The sequence below is a fragment of the Mesoplodon densirostris genome, chromosome 9 (genome assembly GCF_025265405.1).
Source record: "Mesoplodon densirostris isolate mMesDen1 chromosome 9, mMesDen1 primary haplotype, whole genome shotgun sequence".
Classification (NCBI taxonomy): domain Eukaryota; kingdom Metazoa; phylum Chordata; class Mammalia; order Artiodactyla; family Ziphiidae; genus Mesoplodon; species Mesoplodon densirostris.
Genome location: NC_082669.1, coordinates 4,101,858 through 4,125,076, shown reverse-complemented (window position 1 = coordinate 4,125,076; position 23,219 = coordinate 4,101,858).

The window sequence follows — 23,219 nt, the reverse complement described above, 5'->3', positions numbered from 1 at the left end:
GAAGAACAGACCTATGTATATGTGTAAAAGAACCACATCTTGCACACCTACAAGAAGCCAAACGTTGTCATCAAACTTGCTGTAATAAAAAATAAAAAATTAAATTAAAAACACGAACAAGAAGTAGTGAGACAAACTTGAGGGGCTTTCTCCTGGCACATTCCATTCTAAATTCCAATCTAGAACAGGACTTCCATTGAGGCTCTGTGGCCCTAGTAACCAGATTTGGTAAGCGAGAACTGCTGCCACCTTGTGGCCGTTTCACACAACAGCAGCTTTAATCCCAGCGCTAATAGTCAGTGGATATTCAAAATCGTTGCAGGCCTGTAAATGACACCTGCCCTGAAAACAAATCCTGGGTTCATATACCGACCAAAAAATTCAAAAGACGTCCATATTTCAAAACGACTGTTTCAAGAGGCATATTTCACGCACATTAGTGTTCTGCTTCTTTTGCTTTCTTTCTTTTTTGGTTAAAAAAACGGGAATGGAAAAAGGCAAGCCTCAGAATGGGCGAAAACGTTCGCAAACGACTCAATGGACAAAGGTTTAATCTCCAATATATATAAACAGCTCACGCAGCTTAATATTAATAAAACAAACAACCCAGTACAAAAATGGGCAGAAGATCTATATAGATGTTTCTTTAAAGAAGTCACAGAGATGGCCAAGACGCACATGAAAAGCTGCTCAACATCACTAATTATTAGAGAAATGCAAATCCAAACGACAATGAGGTATGACCTCACACCTGTTAGAATCGGCATCATCAGCAAATCTACAAACAACAAATTCCGGGGATGGTGTGGACAAAAGGAACCCTCTTCCACTATTGGTGGGAAGGTAAATTGATACACTCACTATGGAGAGCAGTATGGAGGTTCCTTTAAATAACTAAAAAGAGAATTACCATAGGAGCCTGCAATCCCACTTTTGGGCATATACCCAGAGAAAACCATAAATCAAAAAGACACATTCACCACAATGTTCATTGCAGCACAATTTACAATAGCCAGGTAATGGAAGCAACCTAAATGCCCACAGAAAGACGAATGGATAAAGATGTGGTACATATATAAAATGGAATATTGCTCAGCCATAAAAAGGAATGAAACTGGGTCATTTGTAGAGAAGTCGATGGATCTAGAGACTGTCATACAGAGTGAAGTAAGTCAGAAAGAGAAAAACAAATATTGTATATTAATGCATATAGGTGGAACCTAGAAAAATGGTACAGATGAACTGGTATGCAGGACAGAAATAGAGACACAGAGGTAGAGAACAAACGTATGGACACCAAGTGGGGGAAGCCATGGGGTGGTGGTGGTGGGATGAGTTGGGAGATTGGGATGGACCTGTATACATGTATATGCATAAAATATATAACTAATAGTAACCTGCTGTATAAAGAAATAAATAAAATTAAATTTCAAAATTTTTAAAAATAAAACAGAAGAAAGTTCTTCCATTCACACAGATGTATTTATATGAATGAATTATTCCCATGCTTATATCTATAAATACATAAACGAGGAATAAAATCTAACTTGAACCAAGAAAGAAAAAAAACCTAAACCAAACAGTTATACAGAGGAAAACACTACCAAGGCACTTGTTCCAGCAGTAAACAATTCTGAAATTGGTCAGTGGTGGGGAATCATCTTCCATACAAACAACAGCCCCGTCCCCCCATGCAAGGAGCGTCCTCACTGCAAAGCTGGGGGACCATGCCGAGGCCTCTGTGAGTAAACGTGAGCTGAGCCGCAGGCCAGCTGCTACTGAACTGTTCCCACCCTTCCCAGGTAAAACACCTGAATATGTACAAGGGCTTGAAAGCCTAGAGGAAGGGCCGTGGAGCCACACCAGCGGCAGCACGCAGGCCAACTTGCTGCCTGCAGGCCAGCCAGGATGGTCCTGGCCCCGGGCGCTCTTCTAGAAGCTTTCCATTTTCCTGCCTGAGATACCCCTCCTGTCCCGGCCCCCACTCCTTTTTTTCCTTCCTCAGCCCGGAGAGAAATTCCAGTGGAAGTTATGGGTGACACATCCTCTTCTTTACAGGTGGCAGCCTGGCAACTCCTGCAGAAAGTCCAGCAGAGCCCCACTCACACCGGGCCACCAACAAAGCCGTGGACCCTCACACCCTCCCACCAGCACAGCCCCGAGACTGCTGACGGGGCAGAGAATATGGAGTCAGGCACAGCTGCAGGGGCTATTGCTGCCTGGAGTGCAGTTTATATTGACCTCAACCCAGGCACACCTGGGGAGGGCTTGCCGGCAGGGTCAGGCTGCCCAGGTCAGCTAATCCTCAGCCCTCAGGGAATCACACTGCAGAAAATGGACCTCGCTAAGACAGAATATTAGCCAAGGGAAAAAAGGACACAATGCCATTTGCAGCACCGTAGATGAGTCTAGAGGTAATCACGTGACTTGTAGTAAGTCAGAAAGTGAAAGACACATATCGTAGGATATCACTTATAGGTGTTACCTAAAAATTGATACCAGGGCAGATATTTCCACGGAGAAGGGCAGTCACAGATTCATTAAACAAACTTATGGTTCACCAATGGAAAGGTGTGAGGATTGGATTCATTAGGATATCGGGGTTAACAGACATATACAAACACAGGTGAAATATATAATCACCAAAGACCTACGGAATACCAAGAGAAGACTACTCAACATTCTGTCATAACGTACATGGGAAAAGGGTCCCAGGAAGAACAGACCTATGTATATGTGTAAAAGAACCACATCTTGCACACCTACAAGAAGCCAAACGTTGTCATCAAACTTGCTGTAATAAAAAATAAAAAATTAAATTAAAAACACGAACAAGAAGTAGTGAGACAAACTTGAGGGGCTTTCTCCTGGCACATTCCATTCTAAATTCCAATCTAGAACAGGACTTCCATTGAGGCTCTGTGGCCCTAGTAACCAGATTTGGTAAGCGAGAACTGCTGCCACCTTGTGGCCGTTTCACACAACAGCAGCTTTAATCCCAGCGCTAATGGTCAGTGGATATTCAAAATCGTTGCAGGCCTGTAAATGACACCTGCCCTGAAAACAAATCCTGGGGTCATATACCGACCAAAAAATTCAAAAGACGTCCATATTTCAAAACGACTGTTTCAAGAGGCATATTTCACGCACATTAGTTTTCTGCTTCTTTTGCTTTCTTTCTTTTTTGGTTAAAAAACGGGAATGGAAAAAGGCAAGCCTCAGAATGGGCGAAAACGTTCGCAAACGAATCAATGGACAAAGGTTTAATCTCCAATATATATAAACAGCTCACGCAGCTTAATATTAATAAAACAAACAACCCAGTACAAAAATGGGCAGAAGATCTATATAGACGTTTCTTTAAAGAAGTCACAGAGATGGCCAAGACGCACATGAAAAGCTGCTCAACATCACTAATTATTAGAGAAATGCAAATCCAAACGACAATGAGGTATGACCTCACACCTGTTAGAATCGGCATCATCAGCAAATCTACAAACAACAAATTCCGGGGATGGTGTGGACAAAAGGAACCCTCTTCCACTATTGGTGGGAAGGTAAATTGATACACTCACTATGGAGAGCAGTATGGAGGTTCCTTTAAATAACTAAAAAGAGAATTACCATAGGAGCCTGCAATCCAACTTTTGGGCATATACCCAGAGAAAACCATAAATCAAAAAGACACATTCACCACAATGTTCATTGCAGCACAATTTACAATAGCCAGGTAATGGAAGCAACCTAAATGCCCACAGAAAGACGAATGGATAAAGATGTGGTACATATATAAAATGGAATATTGCTCAGCCATAAAAAGGAATGAAACTGGGTCATTTGTAGAGAAGTCGATGGATCTAGAGACTGTCATACAGAGTGAACTAAGTCAGAAAGAGAAAAACAAATATTGTATATTAATGCATATAGGTGGAACCTAGAAAAATGGTACAGGTGAACTGGTATGCAGGACAGAAATAGAGACACAGAGGTAGAGAACAAACGTATGGACACCAAGTGGGGGAAGCCATGGGGTGGTGGTGGTGGGATGAGTTGGGAGATTGGGATGGACCTGTATACATGTATATGCATAAAATATATAACTAATAGTAACCTGCTGTATAAAGAAATAAATAAAATTAAATTTCAAAATTTTTAAAAATAAAACAGAAGAAAGTTCTTCCATTCACACAGATGTATTTATATGAATGAATTATTCCCATGCTTATATCTATAAATACATAAACGAAGAATAAAATCTAACTTGAAGCAAGAAAGAAAAAAAAACCTAAACCAAACAGTTATACAGAGGAAAACACTACCAAGGCACTTGTTCCAGCAGTAAACAATTCTGAAATTGGTCAGTGGTGGGGAATAATCTTCCATACAACCAACAGCCCCGTCCCCCCATGCAAGGAGCGTCCTCACTGCAAAGCTGGGGGACCATGCCAAGGCCTCTGTGAGTAAACGTGAGCTGAGCCCCAGGCCAGCTGCTACTGAACTGTTCCCACCCTTCCCAGGTAAAACACCTGAATATGTACAAGGGCTTGAAAGCCTAGAGGAAGGGCCGTGGAGCCACACCAGCGACAGCACGCAGGCCAACTTGCTGCCTGCAGGCCAGCCAGGATGGTCCTGACCCCGGGCGCTCTTCTGGAAGCTTTCCATTTCCCTGCCTGAGATACCCCTCCTGTCCCGACACCCACTCCTTTTTTTCCTTCCTCAGCCCGGAGAGAAATTCCAGTGGAAGTTATGGGTGACACATCCTCTTCTTTACAGGTGGCAGCCTGGCAACTCCTGCAGAAAGTCCAGCAGAGCCCCACTCACACCGGGCCACCAACAAAGCCATGGACCCTCACACCCTCCCACCAGCACAGCCCCGAGACTGCTGACGGGGCAGAGAATATGGAGTCAGGCACAGCTGCAGGGGCTATTGCTGCCTGGAGTGCAGTTTATATTGACCTCAACCCAGGCACACCTGGGGAGGGCTTGCCGGCAGGGTCAGGCTGCCCAGGTCAGCTAATCCTCAGCCCTCAGGGAATCACACTGCAGAAAATGGACCTCGCTAAGACAGAATATTAGCCAAGGGAAAAAAAGGACACAATGCCATTTGCAGCACCATAGATGAGTCTAGAGGTAATCACGTGACTGGTAGTTAGTCAGAAAGTGAAAGACACATATCGTAGGATATCACTTATAGGTGTTACCTAAAAATTGATACCAGGGCAGATATTTCCACGGAGAAGGGCAGTCACAGATTCATTAAACAAACTTATGGTTCACCAATGGAAAGGTGTGAGGATTGGATTCATTAGGATATCGGGGTTAACAGACATATAGAAACACATGTGAAATATATAATCACCAAAGACCTACGGAATACCAAGAGAAGACTACTCAACATTCTGTCATAACGTACATGGGAAAAGGGTCCCAGGAAGAACAGACCTATGTATATGTGTAAAAGAACCACATCTTGCACACCTACAAGAAGCCAAACGTTGTCATCAAACTTGCTGTAATAAAAAATAAAAAATTAAATTAAAAACACGAACAAGAAGTAGTGAGACAAACTTGAGGGGCTTTCTCCTGGCACATTCCATTCTAAATTCCAATCTAGAACAGGACTTCCATTGAGGCTCTGTGGCCCTAGTAACCAGATTTGGTAAGCAAGAACTGCTGCCACCTTGTGGCCGTTTCACACAACAGCAGCTTTAATCCCAGCGCTAATGGTCAGTGGATATTCAAAATCGTTGCAGGCCTGTAAATGACACCTGCCCTGAAAACAAATCCTGGGGTCATATACCGACCAAAAAATTCAAAAGACGTCCATATTTCAAAACGACTGTTTCAAGAGGCATATTTCACGCACATTAGTTTTCTGCTTCTTTTGCTTTCTTTCTTTTTTGGTTAAAAAACGGGAATGGAAAAAGGCAAGCCTCAGAATGGGCGAAAACGTTCGCAAACGAATCAATGGAGAAAGGTTTAATCTCCAATATATATAAACAGCTCACGCAGCTTAATATTAATAAAACAAACAACCCAGTACAAAAATGGGCAGAAGATCTATATAGACGTTTCTTTAAAGAAGTCACAGAGATGGCCAAGACGCACATGAAAAGCTGCTCAACATCACTAATTATTAGAGAAATGCAAATCCAAACGACAATGAGGTATGACCTCACACCTGTTAGAATCGGCATCATCAGCAAATCTACAAACAACAAATTCCGGGGATGGTGTGGACAAAAGGAACCCTCTTCCACTATTGGTGGGAAGGTAAATTGATACACTCACTATGGAGAGCAGTATGGAGGTTCCTTTAAATAACTAAAAAGAGAATTACCATAGGAGCCTGCAATCCAACTTTTGGGCATATACCCAGAGAAAACCATAAATCAAAAAGACACATTCACCACAATGTTCATTGCAGCACAATTTACAATAGCCAGGTAATGGAAGCAACCTAAATGCCCACAGAAAGACGAATGGATAAAGATGTGGTACATATATAAAATGGAATATTGCTCAGCCATAAAAAGGAATGAAACTGGGTCATTTGTAGAGAAGTCGATGGATGTAGAGACTGTCATACAGAGTGAACTAAGTCAGAAAGAGAAAAACAAATATTGTATATTAATGCATATAGGTGGAACCTAGAAAAATGGTACAGGTGAACTGGTATGCAGGACAGAAATAGAGACACAGAGGTAGAGAACAAACGTATGGACACCAAGTGGGGGAAGCCATGAGGTGGTGGTGGTGGGATGAGTTGGGAGATTGGGATGGACCTGTATACATGTATATGCATAAAATATATAACTAATAGTAACCTGCTGTATAAAGAAATAAATAAAATTAAATTTCAAAATTTTTAAAAATAAAACAGAAGAAAGTTCTTCCATTCACACAGATGTATTTATATGAATGAATTATTCCCATGCTTATATCTATAAATACATAAACGAGGAATAAAATCTAACTTAAACCAAGAAAGAAAAAAAAAACCTAAACCAAACAGTTATACAGAGGAAAACACTACCAAGGCACTTGTTCCAGCAGTAAACAATTCTGAAATTGGTCAGTGGTGGGGAATCATCTTCCATACAACCAACAGCCCCGTCCCCCCATGCAAGGAGCGTCGTCACTGCAAAGCTGGGGGACCATGCCGAGGCCTCTGTGAGTAAACGTGAGCTGAGCCCCAGGCCAGCTGCTACTGAACTGTTCCCACCCTTCCCAGGTAAAACACCTGAATATGTACAAGGGCTTGAAAGCCTAGAGGAAGGGCCGTGGAGCCACACCAGCGACAGCACGCAGGCCAACTTGCTGCCTGCAGGCCAGCCAGGATGGTCCTGGCCCCGGGCGCTCTTCTGGAAGCTTTCCATTTCCCTGCCTGAGATACCCCTCCTGTCCCGACACCCACTCCTTTTTTTCCTTCCTCAGCCCGGAGAGAAATTCCAGTGGAAGTTATGGGTGACACATCCTCTTCTTTACAGGTGGCAGCCTGGCAACTCCTGCAGAAAGTCCAGCAGAGCCCCACTCACACCGGGCCACCAACAAAGCCGTGGACCCTCACACCCTCCCACCAGCACAGCCCCGAGACTGCTGACGGGGCAGAGAATATGGAGTCAGGCACAGCTGCAGGGGCTATTGCTGCCTGGAGTGCTGTTTATATTGACCTCAACCCAGGCACACCTGGGGAGGGCTTGCCGGCAGGGTCAGGCTGCCCAGGTCAGCTAATCCTCAGCCCTCAGGGAATCACACTGCAGAAAATGGACCTCGCTAAGACAGAATATTAGCCAAGGGAAAAAAGGACACAATGCCATTTGCAGCACCGTAGATGAGTCTAGAGGTAATCACGTGACTTGTAGTAAGTCAGAAAGTGAAAGACACATATCGTAGGATATCACTTATAGGTGTTACCTAAAAATTGATACCAGGGCAGATATTTCCACGGAGAAGGGCAGTCACAGATTCATTAAACAAACTTATGGTTCACCAATGGAAAGGTGTGAGGATTGGATTCATTAGGATATCGGGGTTAACAGACATATAGAAACACAGGTGAAATATATAATCACCAAAGACCTACGGAATACCAAGAGAAGACTACTCAACATTCTGTCATAACGTACATGGGAAAAGGGTCCCAGGAAGAACAGACCTATGTATATGTGTAAAAGAACCACATCTTGCACACCTACAACAAGCCAAACGTTGTCATCAAACTTGCTGTAATAAAAAATAAAAAATTAAATTAAAAACACGAACAAGAAGTAGTGAGACAAACTTGAGGGGCTTTCTCCTGGCACATTCCATTCTAAATTCCAATCTAGAACAGGATTTCCATTGAGGCTCTGTGGCCCTAGTAACCAGATTTGGTAAGCGAGAACTGCTGCCACCTTGTGGCCGTTTCACACAACAGCACCTTTAATCCCAGCGCTAATGGTCAGTGGATATTCAAAATCGTTGCAGGCCTGTAAATGACACCTGCCCTGAAAACAAATCCTGGGGTCATATACCGACCAAAAAATGCAAAAGACGTCCATATTTCAAAACGACTGTTTCAAGAGGCATATTTCACGCACATTAGTGTTCTGCTTCTTTTGCTTTCTTTCTTTTTTGGTTAAAAAAACGGGAATGGACAAAGGCAAGCCTCAGAATGGGCGAAAACGTTCGCAAACGAATCAATGGACAAAGGTTTAATCTCCAATATATATATAAACAGCTCACGCAGCTTAATATTAATAAAACAAACAACCCAGTACAAAAATGGGCAGAAGATCTATATAGACGTTTCTTTAAAGAAGTCACAGAGATGGCCAAGACGCACATGAAAAGCTGCTCAACATCACTAATTATTAGAGAAATGCAAATCCAAACGACAATGAGGTATGACCTCACACCTGTTAGAATCGGCATCATCAGCAAATCTACAAACAACAAATTCCGGGGATGGTGTGGACAAAAGGAACCCTCTTCCACTATTGGTGGGAAGGTAAATTGATACACTCACTATGGAGAGCAGTATGGAGGTTCCTTTAAATAACTAAAAAGAGAATTACCATAGGAGCCTGCAATCCCACTTTTGGGCATATACCCAGAGAAAACCATAAATCAAAAAGACACATTCACCACAATGTTCATTGCAGCACAATTTACAATAGCCAGGTAATGGAAGCAACCTAAATGCCCACAGAAAGACGAATGGATAAAGATGTGGTACATATATAAAATGGAATATTGCTCAGCCATAAAAAGGAATGAAACTGGGTCATTTGTAGAGAAGTCGATGGATCTAGAGACTGTCATACAGAGTGAACTAAGTCAGAAAGAGAAAAACAAATATTGTATATTAATGCATATAGGTGGAACCTAGAAAAATGGTACAGATGATCTGGTATGCAGGACAGAAATAGAGACACAGAGGTAGACAACAAACGTATGGACACCAAGTGGGGGAATCCATGGGGTGGTGGTGGTGGGATGAGTTGTGAGATTGGGATGGACCTGTATTCATGTATATGCATAAAATATATAACTAATAGTAACCTGCTGTATAAAGAAATAAATAAAATTAAATTTCAAAATTTTTAAAAATAAAACAGAAGAAAGTTCTTCCATTCACACAGATGTATTTATATGAATGAATTATTCCCATGCTTATATCTATAAATACATAAACGAGGAATAAAATCTAACTTGAACCAAGAAAGAAAAAAAAACCTAAACCAAACAGTTATACAGAGGAAAACACTACCAAGGCACTTGTTCCAGCAGTAAACAATTCTGAAATTGGTCAGTGGTGGGGAATCATCTTCCATACAACCAACTGCCCCGTTCCCCCATGCAAGGAGCGTCCTCACTGCAAAGCTGCGGGACCATGCCGAGGCCTCTGTGAGTAAACGTCAGCTGAGCCCCAGGCCAGCTGCTACTGAACTCTTCCCACCCTTCCCAGGTAAAACACCTGAATATGTACAAGGGCTTGAAAGCCTACAGGAAGGGCCGTGGAGCCACACCAGCGACAGCACGCAGGCCAACTTGCTGCCTGCAGGCCAGCCAGGATGGTCCTGGCCGCGGGCACTCTTCTGGAAGCTTTCCATTTCCCTGCCTGAGATACCCCTCCTGTCCCGGCCCCAAATCCTTTGTTTCCTTCCTCAGCCCGGAGAGAAATTCCAGTGGAAGTTATGGGTGACACATCCTCTTCTTTACAGGTGGCAGCCTGGCAACTCCTGCAGAAAGTCCAGCAGAGCCCCACTCACACCGGGCCACCAACAAAGCCGTGGACCCTCACACCCTCCCACCAGCACAGCCCCGAGACTGCTGACGGGGCAGAGAATATGGAGTCAGGCACAGCTGCAGGGGCTATTGCTGCCTGGAGTGCAGTTTATATTGACCTCAACCCAGGCACACCTGGGGAGGGCTTGCCGGCAGGGTCAGGCTGCCCAGGTCAGCTAATCCTCAGCCCCCAGGGAATCACATTGCAGAAAATGGACCTCGCTAAGACAGAATATTAGCCAAGGGAAAAAAGGACACAATGCCATTTGCAGCACCGTAGATGAGTCTAGAGGTAATCACGTGACTTGTAGTAAGTCAGAAAGTGAAAGACACATATCGTAGGATATCACTTATAGGTGTTGCCTAAAAATTGATACCAGGGCAGATATTTCCACGGAGAAGGGCAATCACAGATTCATTAAACAAACTTATGGTTCACCAATGGAAAGGTGTGAGGATTGGATTCATTAGGATATCGGGGTTAACAGACATATACAAACACAGGTGAAATATATAATCACCAAAGACCTACGGAATACCAAGAGAAGACTACTCAACATTCTGTCATAACGTACATGGGAAAAGGGTCCCAGGAAGAACAGACCTATGTATATGTGTAAAAGAACCACATCTTGCACACCTACAACAAGCCAAACGTTGTCATCAAACTTGCTGTAATAAAAAATAAAAAATTAAATTAAAAACACGAACAAGAAGTAGTGAGACAAACTTGAGGGGCTTTCTCCTGGCACATTCCATTCTAAATTCCAATCTAGAACAGGACTTCCATTGAGGCTCTGTGGCCCTAGTAACCAGATTTGGTAAGCGAGAACTGCTGCCACCTTGTGGCCGTTTCACACAACAGCAGCTTTAATCCCAGCGCTAATGGTCAGTGGATATTCAAAATCGTTGCAGGCCTGTAAATGACACCTGCCCTGAAAACAAATCCTGGGGTCATATACCGACCAAAAAATTCAAAAGACGTCCATATTTCAAAACGACTGTTTCAAGAGGCATATTTCACGCACATTAGTGTTCTGCTTCTTTTGCTTTCTTTCTTTTTTGGTTAAAAAAACGGGAATGGAAAAAGGCAAGCCTCAGAATGGGCAAAAACGTTCCCAAACGAATCAATGGACAAAGTTTAATCTCCAATATATATATAAACAGCTCACACAGCTTAATATTAATAAAACAAACAACCCAGTACAAAAATGGGCAGAAGATCTATATAGACGTTTCTTTAAAGAATTCACAGAGATGGCCAAGACGCACATGAAAAGCTGCTCAACATCACTAATTATTAGAGAAATGCAAATCCAAACGACAATGAGGTATGACCTCACACCTGTTAGAATCGGCATCATCAGCAAATCTACAAACAACAAATTCCGGGGATGGTGTGGACAAAAGGAACCCTCTTCCACTATTGGTGGGAAGGTAAATTGATACACTCACTATGGAGAACAGTATGGAGGTTCCTTTAAATAACTAAAAAGAGAATTACCATAGGAGCCTGCAATCCCACTTTTGGGCATATACCCAGAGAAAACCATAAATCAAAAAGACACATTCACCACAATGTTCATTGCAGCACAATTTACAATAGCCAGGTAATGGAAGCAACCTAAATGCCCACAGAAAGACGAATGGATAAAGATGTGGTACATATATAAAATGGAATATTGCTCAGCCATAAAAAGGAATGAAACTGGGTCATTTGTAGAGAAGTCGATGGATCTAGAGACTGTCATACAGAGTGAAGTAAGTCAGAAAGAGAAAAACAAATATTGTATATTAATGCATATATGTGGAACCTAGAAAAATGGTACAGATGAACTGGTATGCAGGACAGAAATAGAGACACAGAGGTAGAGAACAAACGTATGGACACCAAGTGGGGGAAGCCATGGTGTTGTGGTGGTGGGATGAGTTGGGAGATTGGGATGGACCTGTATACATGTATATGCATAAAATATATAACTAATAGTAACCTGCTGTATAAAGAAATAAATAAAATTAAATTTCAAAATTTTTAAAAATAAAACAGAAGAAAGTTTTTCCATTCACACAGATGTATTTATATGAATGAATTATTCCCATGCTTATATCTATAAATACATAAACGAGGAATAAAATCGAACTTGAACCAAGAAAGAAAAAAAAACCTAAACCAAACAGTTATACAGAGGAAAACACTACCAAGGCACTTGTTCCAGCAGTAAACAATTCTGAAATTGGTCAGTGGTGGGGAATCATCTTCCATACAACCAACAGCCCCGTCCCCCCATGCAAGGAGCGTCCTCACTGCAAAGCTGCGGGACCATGCCGAGGCCTCTGTGAGTAAACGTCAGCTGAGCCCCAGGCCAGCTGCTACTGAACTGTTCCCACCCTTCCCAGGTAAAACACCTGAATATGTACAAGGGCTTGAAAGCCTAGAGGAAGGGCCGTGGAGCCACACCAGCGACAGCACGCAGGCCAACTTGCTGCCTGCAGGCCAGCCAGGATGGTCCTGGCCGCGGGCACTCTTCTGGAAGCTTTCCATTTCCCTGCCTGAGATACCCCTCCTGTCCCGGCCCCAAATCCTTTGTTTCCTTCCTCAGCCCGGAGAGAAATTCCAGTGGAAGTTATGGGTGACACATCCTCTTCTTTACAGGTGGCAGCCTGGCAACTCCTGCAGAAAGTCCAGCAGAGCCCCACTCACACCGGGCCACCAACAAAGCCGTGGACCCTCACACCCTCCCACCAGCACAGCCCCGAGACTGCTGACGGGGCAGAGAATATGGAGTCAGGCACAGCTGCAGGGGCTATTGCTGCCTGGAGTGCAGTTTATATTGACCTCAACCCAGGCACACCTGGGGAGGGCTTGCCGGCAGGGTCAGGCTGCCCAGGTCAGCTAATCCTCAGCCCCCAGGGAATCACATTGCAGAAAATGGACCTCGCTAAGACAGAATATTAGCCAAGGGAAAAAAGGACACAATGCCATTTGCAGCACCGTAGATGAGTCTAGAGGTAATCACGTGACTTGTAGTAAGTCAGAAAGTGAAAGACACATATCGTAGGATATCACTTATAGGTGTTACCTAAAAATTGATACCAGGGCAGATATTTCCACGGAGAAGGGCAATCACAGATTCATTAAACAAACTTATGGTTCACCAATGGAAAGGTGTGAGGATTGGATTCATTAGGATATCGGGGTTAACAGACATATACAAACACAGGTGAAATATATAATCACCAAAGACCTACGGAATACCAAGAGAAGACTACTCAACATTCTGTCATAACGTACATGGGAAAAGGGTCCCAGGAAGAACAGACCTATGTATATGTGTAAAAGAACCACATCTTGCACACCTACAACAAGCCAAACGTTGTCATCAAACTTGCTGTAATAAAAAATAAAAAATTAAATTAAAAACACGAACAAGAAGTAGTGAGACAAACTTGAGGGGCTTTCTCCTGGCACATTCCATTCTAAATTCCAATCTAGAACAGGACTTCCATTGAGGCTCTGTGGCCCTAGTAACCAGATTTGGTAAGCGAGAACTGCTGCCACCTTGTGGCCGTTTCACACAACAGCAGGTTTAATCCCAGCGCTAATGGTCAGTGGATATTCAAAATCGTTGCAGGCCTGTAAATGACACCTGCCCTGAAAACAAATCCTGGGGTCATATACCGACCAAAAAATGCAAAAGACGTCCATATTTCAAAACGACTGTTTCAAGAGGCATATTTCACGCACATTAGTGTTCTGCTTCTTTTGCTTTCTTTCTTTTTTGGTTAAAAAAACGGGAATGGAAAAAGACAACCCTCAGAATGGGCGAAATCGTTCGCAAACGAATCAATGGACAAAGGTTTAATCTCCAATATATATAAACAGCTCACGCAGCTTAATATTAATAAAACAAACAACCCAATACAAAAATGGGCAGAAGATCTATATAGACGTTTCTTCAAAGATGTCACAGAGATGGCCAAGACGCACATGAAAAGCTGCTCAACATCACTAATTATTAGAGAAATGCAAATCCAAACGACAATGAGGTATGACCTCACACCTGTTAGAATCGGCATCATCAGAAAATCTACAAACAACAAATTCTGGGGAGGGTGTGGACAAAAGGAACCCTCTTCCACTATTGGTGGGAAGGTAAATTGATACAGTCACTATGGAGAACAGTATGGAGGTTCCTTTAAATAACTAAAAAGAGAATTACCATAGGATCCAGCAATCCCACTTCTGGGCATATACCCAGAGAAAACCATAAATCAAAAAGACACATTCACCACAATGTTCATTGCAGCACAATTTACAATAGCCAGGTAATGGAAGCAACCTAAATGCCCACAGAAAGACGAATGGATAAAGATGTGGTACATATATAAAATGGAATATTTCTCAGCCATAAAAAGGAATGAAACTGGGTCATTTGTAGGGAAGTCGATGGATCTAGAGACTGTCATACAGAGTGAACTAAGTCAGAAAGAGAAAAACAAATATTGTATATTAATGCATATATGTGGAACCTAGAAAAATGGTACAGATGAACTGGTATGCAGGACAGAAATAGAGACACAGAGGTAGAGAACAAACGTATGGACACCAAGTGGGGGAAGCCATGGGGTGGTGGTGGTGGGATGAGTTGGGAGATTGGGATGGACCTGTATACATGTATATGCATAAAATATATAACTAATAGTAACCTGCTGTATAAAGAAATAAATAAAATTAAATTTCAAAATTTTTAAAAATAAAACAGAAGAAAGTTCTTCCATTCACACAGATGTATTTATATGAATGAATTATTCCCATGCTTATATCTATAAATACATAAACGAGGAATAAAATCTAACTTGAACCAAGAAAGAAAAAAAAACCTAAACCAAACAGTTATACAGAGGAAAACACTACCAAGGCACTTGTTCCAGCAGTAAACAATTCTGAAATTGATCACTGGTGGGGAATCATCTTCCATACAACCAACAGCCCCGTCCCCCCATGCAAGGAGCGTCCTCACTGCAAAGCTGGGGGACCATGCCGAGGCCTCTGTGAGTAAACGTCAGCTGAGCCCCAGGCCAGCTGCTACTGAACTGTTCCCACCCTTCCCAGGTAAAACACCTGAATATGTACAAGGGCTTGAAAGCCTAGAGGAAGGGCCGTGGAGCCACACCAGCGACAGCACGCAGGCCAACTTGCTGCCTGCAGGCCAGCCAGGATGGTCCTGGCCCCGGGCGCTCTTTTGGAAGGTTTCCATTTCCCTGCCTGAGATACCCCTCCTGTCCCGGACCCCAATCCTTTGTTTCCTTCCTCGGCCCGGAGAGAAATTCCAGTGCAAGTTATGGGTGACACATCCTCTTCTTTACAGGTGGCAGCCTGGCAACTCCTGCAGAAAGTCCAGCAGAGCCCCACTCACACTGGGCCACCAACAAAGCCGTGGACCCTCACACCCTCCCACCAGCACAGCCCCGAGACTGCTGACGGGGCAGAGAATATGGAGTCAGGCACAGCTGCAGGGGCTATTGCTGCCTGGAGTGCTGTTTATATTGACCTCAACCAAGGCAAACCTGGGCAGGGCTTGCCGGCAGGGTCAGGCTGCCCAGGTCAGCTAACCCTCAGCCCCCAGGGAATCACATTGCAGAAAATGGACCTCGCTAAGACAGAATATTAGCCAAGGGAAAAAAGGACACAATGCCATTTGCAGCACCGTAGATGAGTCTAGAGGTAATCACGTGACTTGTAGTAAGTCAGAAAGTGAAAGACACATATCGTAGGATATCACTTATAGGTGTTACCTAAAAATTGATACCAGGGCAGATATTTCCACGGAGAAGGGCAATCACAGATTCATTAAACAAACTTATGGTTCACCAATGGAAAGGTGTGAGGATTGGATTCATTAGGATATCGGGGTTAACAGACATATACAAACACAGGTGAAATATATAATCACCAAAGACCTACGGAATACCAAGAGAAGACTACTCAACATTCTGTCATAACGTACATGGGAAAAGGGTCCCAGGAAGAACAGACCTATGTATATGTGTAAAAGAACCACATCTTGCACACCTACAAGAAGCCAAACGTTGTCATCAAACTTGCTGTAATAAAAAATAAAAAATTAAATTAAAAACACGAACAAGAAGTAGTGAGACAAACTTGAGGGGCTTTCTCCTGGCACATTCCATTCTAAATTCCAATCTAGAACAGGACTTCCATTGAGGCTCTGTGGCCCTAGTAACCAGATTTGGTAAGCGAGAACTGCTGCCACCTTGTGGCCGTTTCACACAACAGCAGCTTTAATCCCAGCGCTAATGGTCAGTGGATATTCAAAATCGTTGCAGGCCTGTAAATGACACCTGCCCTGAAAACAAATCCTGGGGTCATATACCGACCAAAAAATGCAAAAGACGTCCATATTTCAAAACGACTGTTTCAAGAGGCATATTTCACGCACATTAGTGTTCTGCTTCTTTTGCTTTCTTTCTTTTTTGGTTAAAAAAACGGGAATGGAAAAAGGCAAGCCTCAGAATGGGCGAAAACGTTCGCAAACGAATCAATGGACAAAGGTTTAATCTCCAATATATATATAAACAGCTCACGCAGCTTAATATTAATAAAACAAACAACCCAGTACAAAAATGGGCAGAAGATCTATATAGACGTTTCTTTAAAGAAGTCACAGAGATGGCCAAGACGCACATGAAAAGCTGCTCAACATCACTAATTATTAGAGAAATGCAAATCCAAACGACAATGAGGTATGACCTCACACCTGTTAGAATCGGCATCATCAGCAAATCTACAAACAACAAATTCCGGGGATGGTGTGGACAAAAGGAACCCTCTTCCACTATTGGTGGGAAGGTAAATTGATACACTCACTATGAAGAGCAGTATGGAGGTTCCTTTAAATAACTAAAAAGAGAATTACCATAGGAGCCTGCAATCCCACTTTTGGGCATATACCCAGAGAAAACCATAAATCAAAAAGACACATTCACCACAATGTTCATTGCAGCACAATTTACAATAGCCAGGTAATGGAAGCAACCTAAATGCCCACAGAAAGACGAATGGATAAAGATGTGGTACATATATAAAATGGAATATTGCTCAGCCATAAAAAGGAATGAAACTGGGTCATTTGTAGAGAAGTCGATGGATCTAGAGACTGTCATACAGAGTGAAGTAAGTCAGAAAGAGAAAAACAAATATTGTATATTAATGCATATAGGTGGAACCTAGAAAAATGGTACAGATGAACTGGTATGCAGGACAGAAATAGAGACACAGAGGTAGAGAACAAACGTATGGACACCAAGTGGGGGAAGCCATGGGGTGGTGGTGGTGGGATGAGTTGGGAGATTGGGATGGACCTGTATACATGTATATGCATAAAATATATAACTAATAGTAACCTGCTGCATAAAGAAATAAACAAAATTAAATTTCAAAATTTTTAAAAATAAAACAGGAAAAAGTTCTTCCATTCACACAGATGTATTTATATGAATGAATTATTCCCATGCTTATATCTATAAATATATAAAAGAGGAATAAAATCTAACTTGAACCAAAAAACAAAAAAAATAAATCCTAAACCAAACAGTTATACAGAGGAAAACACTACCTAGGCACTTGTTCCAGCAGTAAACAATTCTGAAATTGGTCAGTGGTGGGGAATCATCTTCCATACAACCAACAGCCCCGTCCCCCCATGCAAGGAGCGTCCTCACTGCAAAGCTGGGGGACCATGCCGAGGCCTCTGTGAGTAAACGTGAGCTGAGCCCCAGGCCAGCTGCTACTGAACTGTTCCCACCCTTCCCAGGTAAAACACCTGAATATGTACAAGGGCTTGAAAGCCTGGAGGAAGGGCCATGGAGCCACACCAGCGACAGCACGCAGGCCAACTTGCTGCCTGCAGGCCAGCCAGGATGGTCCTGGCCCCGGGCGCTCTTCTGGAAGCTTTCCATTTCCCTGCCTGAGATACCCCTCCTGTCCCGGCCCCCACTCCTTTTTTTCCTTCCTCAGCCCGGAGAGAAATTCCAGTGCAAGTTATGGGTGACACATCCTCTTCTTTACAGGTGGCAGCCTGGCAACTCCTGCAGAAAGTCCAGCAGAGCCCCACTCACACCGGGCCACCAACAAAGCCGTGGACCCTCACACCCTCCCACCAGCACAGCCCCGAGACTGCTGACGGGGCAGAGAATATGGAGTCAGGCACAGCTGCAGGGGCTATTGCTGCCTGGAGTGCAGTTTATATTGACCTCAACCCAGGCACACCTGGGGAGGGCTTGCCGGCAGGGTCAGGCTGCCCAGGTCAGCTAATCCTCAGCCCTCAGGGAATCACATTGCAGAAAAAGGACCTCGCTAAGACAGAATATTAGCCAAGGGAAAAAAGGACACAATGCCATTTGCAGCACCGTAGATGAGTCTAGAGGTAATCACGTGACTTGTAGTAAGTCAGAAAGTGAAAGACACATATCGTAGGATATCACTTATAGGTGTTACCTAAAAATTGATACCAGGGCAGATATTTTCACGGAGAAGGGCAATCACAGATTCATTAAACAAACTTATGGTTCACCAATGGAAAGGTGTGAGGATTGGATTCATTAGGATATCGGGGTTAACAGACATATACAAACACAGCTGAAATATATAATCACCAAAGACCTACGGAATACCAAGAGAAGACTACTCAACATTCTGTCATAACGTACATGGGAAAAGGGTCCCAGGAAGAACAGACCTATGTATATGTGTAAAAGAACCACATCTTGCACACCTACAAGAAGCCAAACGTTGTCATCAAACTTGCTGTAATAAAAAATAAAAAATTAAATTAAAAACACGAACAAGAAGTAGTGAGACAAACTTGAGGGGCTTTCTCCTGGCACATTCCATTCTAAATTCCAATCTAGAACAGGACTTCCATTGAGGCTCTGTGGCCCTAGTAACCAGATTTGGTAAGCGAGAACTGCTGCCACCTTGTGGCCGTTTCACACAACAGCAGGTTTAATCCCAGCGCTAATGGTCAGTGGATATTCAAAATCGTTGCAGGCCTGTAAATGACACCTGCCCTGAAAACAAATCCTAGGGTCATATATCGACCAAAAAATTCAAAAGACGTCCATATTTCAAAACGACAGTTTCAAGAGGCATATTTCACGCACATTAGTGTTCTGCTTCTTTTGCTTTCTTTCTTTTTTGGTTAAAAAAACGGGGATGGAAAAAGACAACCCTCAGAATGGGCGAAATCGTTCGCAAACGAATCAATGGACAAAGGTTTAATCTCCAATATATATAAACAGCTCACGCAGCTTAATATTAATAAAACAAACAACCCAATACAAAAATGGGCAGAAGATCTATATAGACGTTTCTTCAAAGATGTCACAGAGATGGCCAAGACGCACATGAAAAGCTGCTCAACATCACTAATTATTAGAGAAATGCAAATCCAAACGACAATGAGGTATGACCTCACACCTGTTAGAATCGGCATCATCAGAAAATCTACAAACAACAAATTCTGGGGAGGGTGTGGACAAAAGGAACCCTCTTCCACTATTGGTGGGAAGGTAAATTGATACAGTCACTATGGAGAACAGTATGGAGGTTCCTTTAAATAACTAAAAATTGAATTACCATAGGATCCAGCAATCCCACTTCTGGGCATATACCCAGAGAAAACCATAAATCAAAAAGACACATTTACCACAATGTTCATTGCAGCACAATTTACAATAGCCAGGTAATGGAAGCAACCTAAATGCCCACAGAAAGACGAATGGATAAAGATGTGGTACATATATAAAATGGAATATTTCTCAGCCATAAAAAGGAATGAACCTGGGTCATTTGTAGGGAAGTCGATGGATCTAGAGACTGTCATACAGAGTGAACTAAGTCAGAAAGAGAAAAAAAAATATTGTATATTAATGCATATATGTGGAACCTAGAAAAATGGTACAGATGAACTGGTATGCAGGACAGAAATAGAGACACAGAGGTAGAGAACAAACGTATGGACACCAAGTGGGGGAAGCCATGGGGTGGTGGTGGTGGGATGAGTTGGGAGATTGGGATGGACCTGTATACATGTATATGCATAAAATATATAACTAATAGTAACCTGCTGTATAAAGAAATAAATAAAATTAAATTTCAAAATTTTTAAAAATAAAACAGAAGAAAGTTCTTCCATTCACACAGATGTATTTATATGAATGAATTATTCCCATGCTTATATCTATAAATACATAAACGAGGAATAAAATCTAACTTGAACCAAGAAAGAAAAAAAAACCTAAACCAAACAGTTATACAGAGGAAAACACTACCAAGGCACTTGTTCCAGCAGTAAACAATTCTGAAATTGATCAGTGGTGGGGAATCATCTTCCATACAACCAACAGCCCCGTCCCCCCATGCAAGGAGCGTCCTCACTGCAAAGCTGGGGGACCATGCCGAGGCCTCTGTGAGTAAACGTCAGCTAAGCCCCAGGCCAGCTGCTACTGAACTGTTCCCACCCTTCCCAGGTAAAACACCTGAATATGTACAAGGGCTTGAAAGCCTAGAGGAAGGGCCGAGGAGCCACACCAGCGACAGCACGCAGGCCAACTTGCTGCCTGCAGGCCAGCCAGGATGGTCCTGGCCCCGGGCGCTCTTTTGGAAGGTTTCCATTTCCCTGCCTGAGATACCCCTCCTGTCCCGGACCCCAATCCTTTGTTTCCTATCTCAGCCCGGAGAGAAATTCCAGTGGAAGTTATGGGTGACACATCCTCTTCTTTACAGGTGGCAGCCTGGCAACTCCTGCAGAAAGTCCAGCAGAGCCCCACTCACACCGGGCCACCAACAAAGCCGTGGACCCTCACACCCTCCCACCAGCACAGCCCCGAGACTGCTGACGGGGCAGAGAATATGGAGTCAGGCACAGCTGCAGGGGCTATTGCTGCCTGGAGTGCTGTTTATATTGACCTCAACCAAGGCACACCTGGGCAGGGCTTGCCGGCAGGGTCAGGCTGCCCAGGTCAGCTAACCCTCAGCCCCCAGGGAATCACATTGCAGAAAATGGACCTCGCTAAGACAGAATATTAGCCAAGGGAAAAAAGGACACAATGCCATTTGCAGCACCGTAGATGAGTCTAGAGGTAATCACGTGACTTGTAGTAAGTCAGAAAGTGAAAGACACATATCGTAGGATATCACTTATAGGTGTTACCTAAAAATTGATACCAGGGCAGATATTTCCACGGAGAAGGGCAATCACAGATTCATTAAACAAACTTATGGTTCACCAATCGAAAGGTGTGAGGATTGGATTCATTAGGATATCCGGGTTAACAGACATATACAAACACAGGTGAAATATATAATCACCAAAGACCTACGGAATACCAAGAGAAGACTACTCAACATTCTCTCATAACGTACATGGGAAAAGGGTCCCAGGAAGAACAGACCTATGTATATGTGTAAAAGAACCACATCTTGCACACCTACAACAAGCCAAACGTTGTCATCAAAGTTGCTGTAATAAAAAATAAAAAAATTTAATTAAAAACACGAACAAGAAGTAGTGAGACAAACTTGAGGGGCTTTCTCCTGGCACATTCCATTCTAATTTCCAATCTAGAACAGGACTTCCATTGAGGCTCTGTGGCCCTAGTAACCAGATTTGGTAAGCGAGAACTGCTGCCACCTGGTGGCCGTTTCACACAACAGCAGCTTTAATCCCAGCGCTAATGGTCAGTGGATATTCAAAATCGTTGCAGGCCTGTAAATGACACCTGCCCTGAAAACAAATCCTAGGGTCATATACCGACCAAAAAATGCAAAAGACGTCCATATTTCAAAACGACTGTTTCAAGAGGCATATTTCACGCACATTAGTGTTCTGCTTCTTTTGCTTTCTTTTTTGGTTAAAAAAACGGGAATGGAAAAAGGCAAGCCTCAGAATGGGCGAAAACCTTTGCAAACGAATCAATGGACAAAGGTTTAATCTCCAATATATATAAACAGCTCACGCAGCTTAATATTAATAAAACAAACAACCCAGTACAAAAATGGGCAGAAGATCTATATAGACGTTTCTTTAAAGAAGTCACAGAGATGGCCAAGACGCACATGAAAAGCTGCTCAACATCACTAATTATTAGAGAAATGCAAATCCAAACGACAATGAGGTATGACCTCACACCTGTAAGAATCGGCCTCATCAGCAAATCTACAAACAACAAATTCCGGGGATGGTGTGGACAAAAGGAACCCTCTTCCACTATTGGTGGGAAGGTAAATTGATACACTCACTATGGAGAACAGTATGGATGTTCCTTTAAATAACTAAAAAGAGAATTACCATAGGAGCCTGCAGTCCCACTTTTGGGCATATACCCAGAGAAAACCATAAATCAAAAAGACACATTCACCACAATGTTCATTGCAGCACAATTTACAATAGCCAGGTAATGGAAGCAACCTAAATGCCCACAGAAAGACGAATGGATAAAGATGTGGTACATATATAAAATGGAATATTGCTCAGCCATAAAAAGGAATGAAACTGGGTCATTTGTAGAGAAGTCGATGGATCTAGAGACTGTCATACAGAGTGAAGTAAGTCAGAAAGAGAAAAACAAATATTGTATATTAATGCATATAGGTGGAACCTAGAAAAATGGTACAGATGAACTGGTATGCAGGACAGAAAGAGAGACACAGAGGTAGAGAACAAACGTATGGACACCAAGTGGGGGAAGCCATGGGGTGGTGGTGGTGGGATGAGTTGGGAGATTGGGATGGACCTGTATACATGTATATGCATAAAATATATAACTAATAGTAACCTGCTGTATAAAGAAATAAATAAAATTAAATTTCAAAATTTTTAAAAATAAAACAGAAGAAAGTTCTTCCATTCACACAGATGTATTTA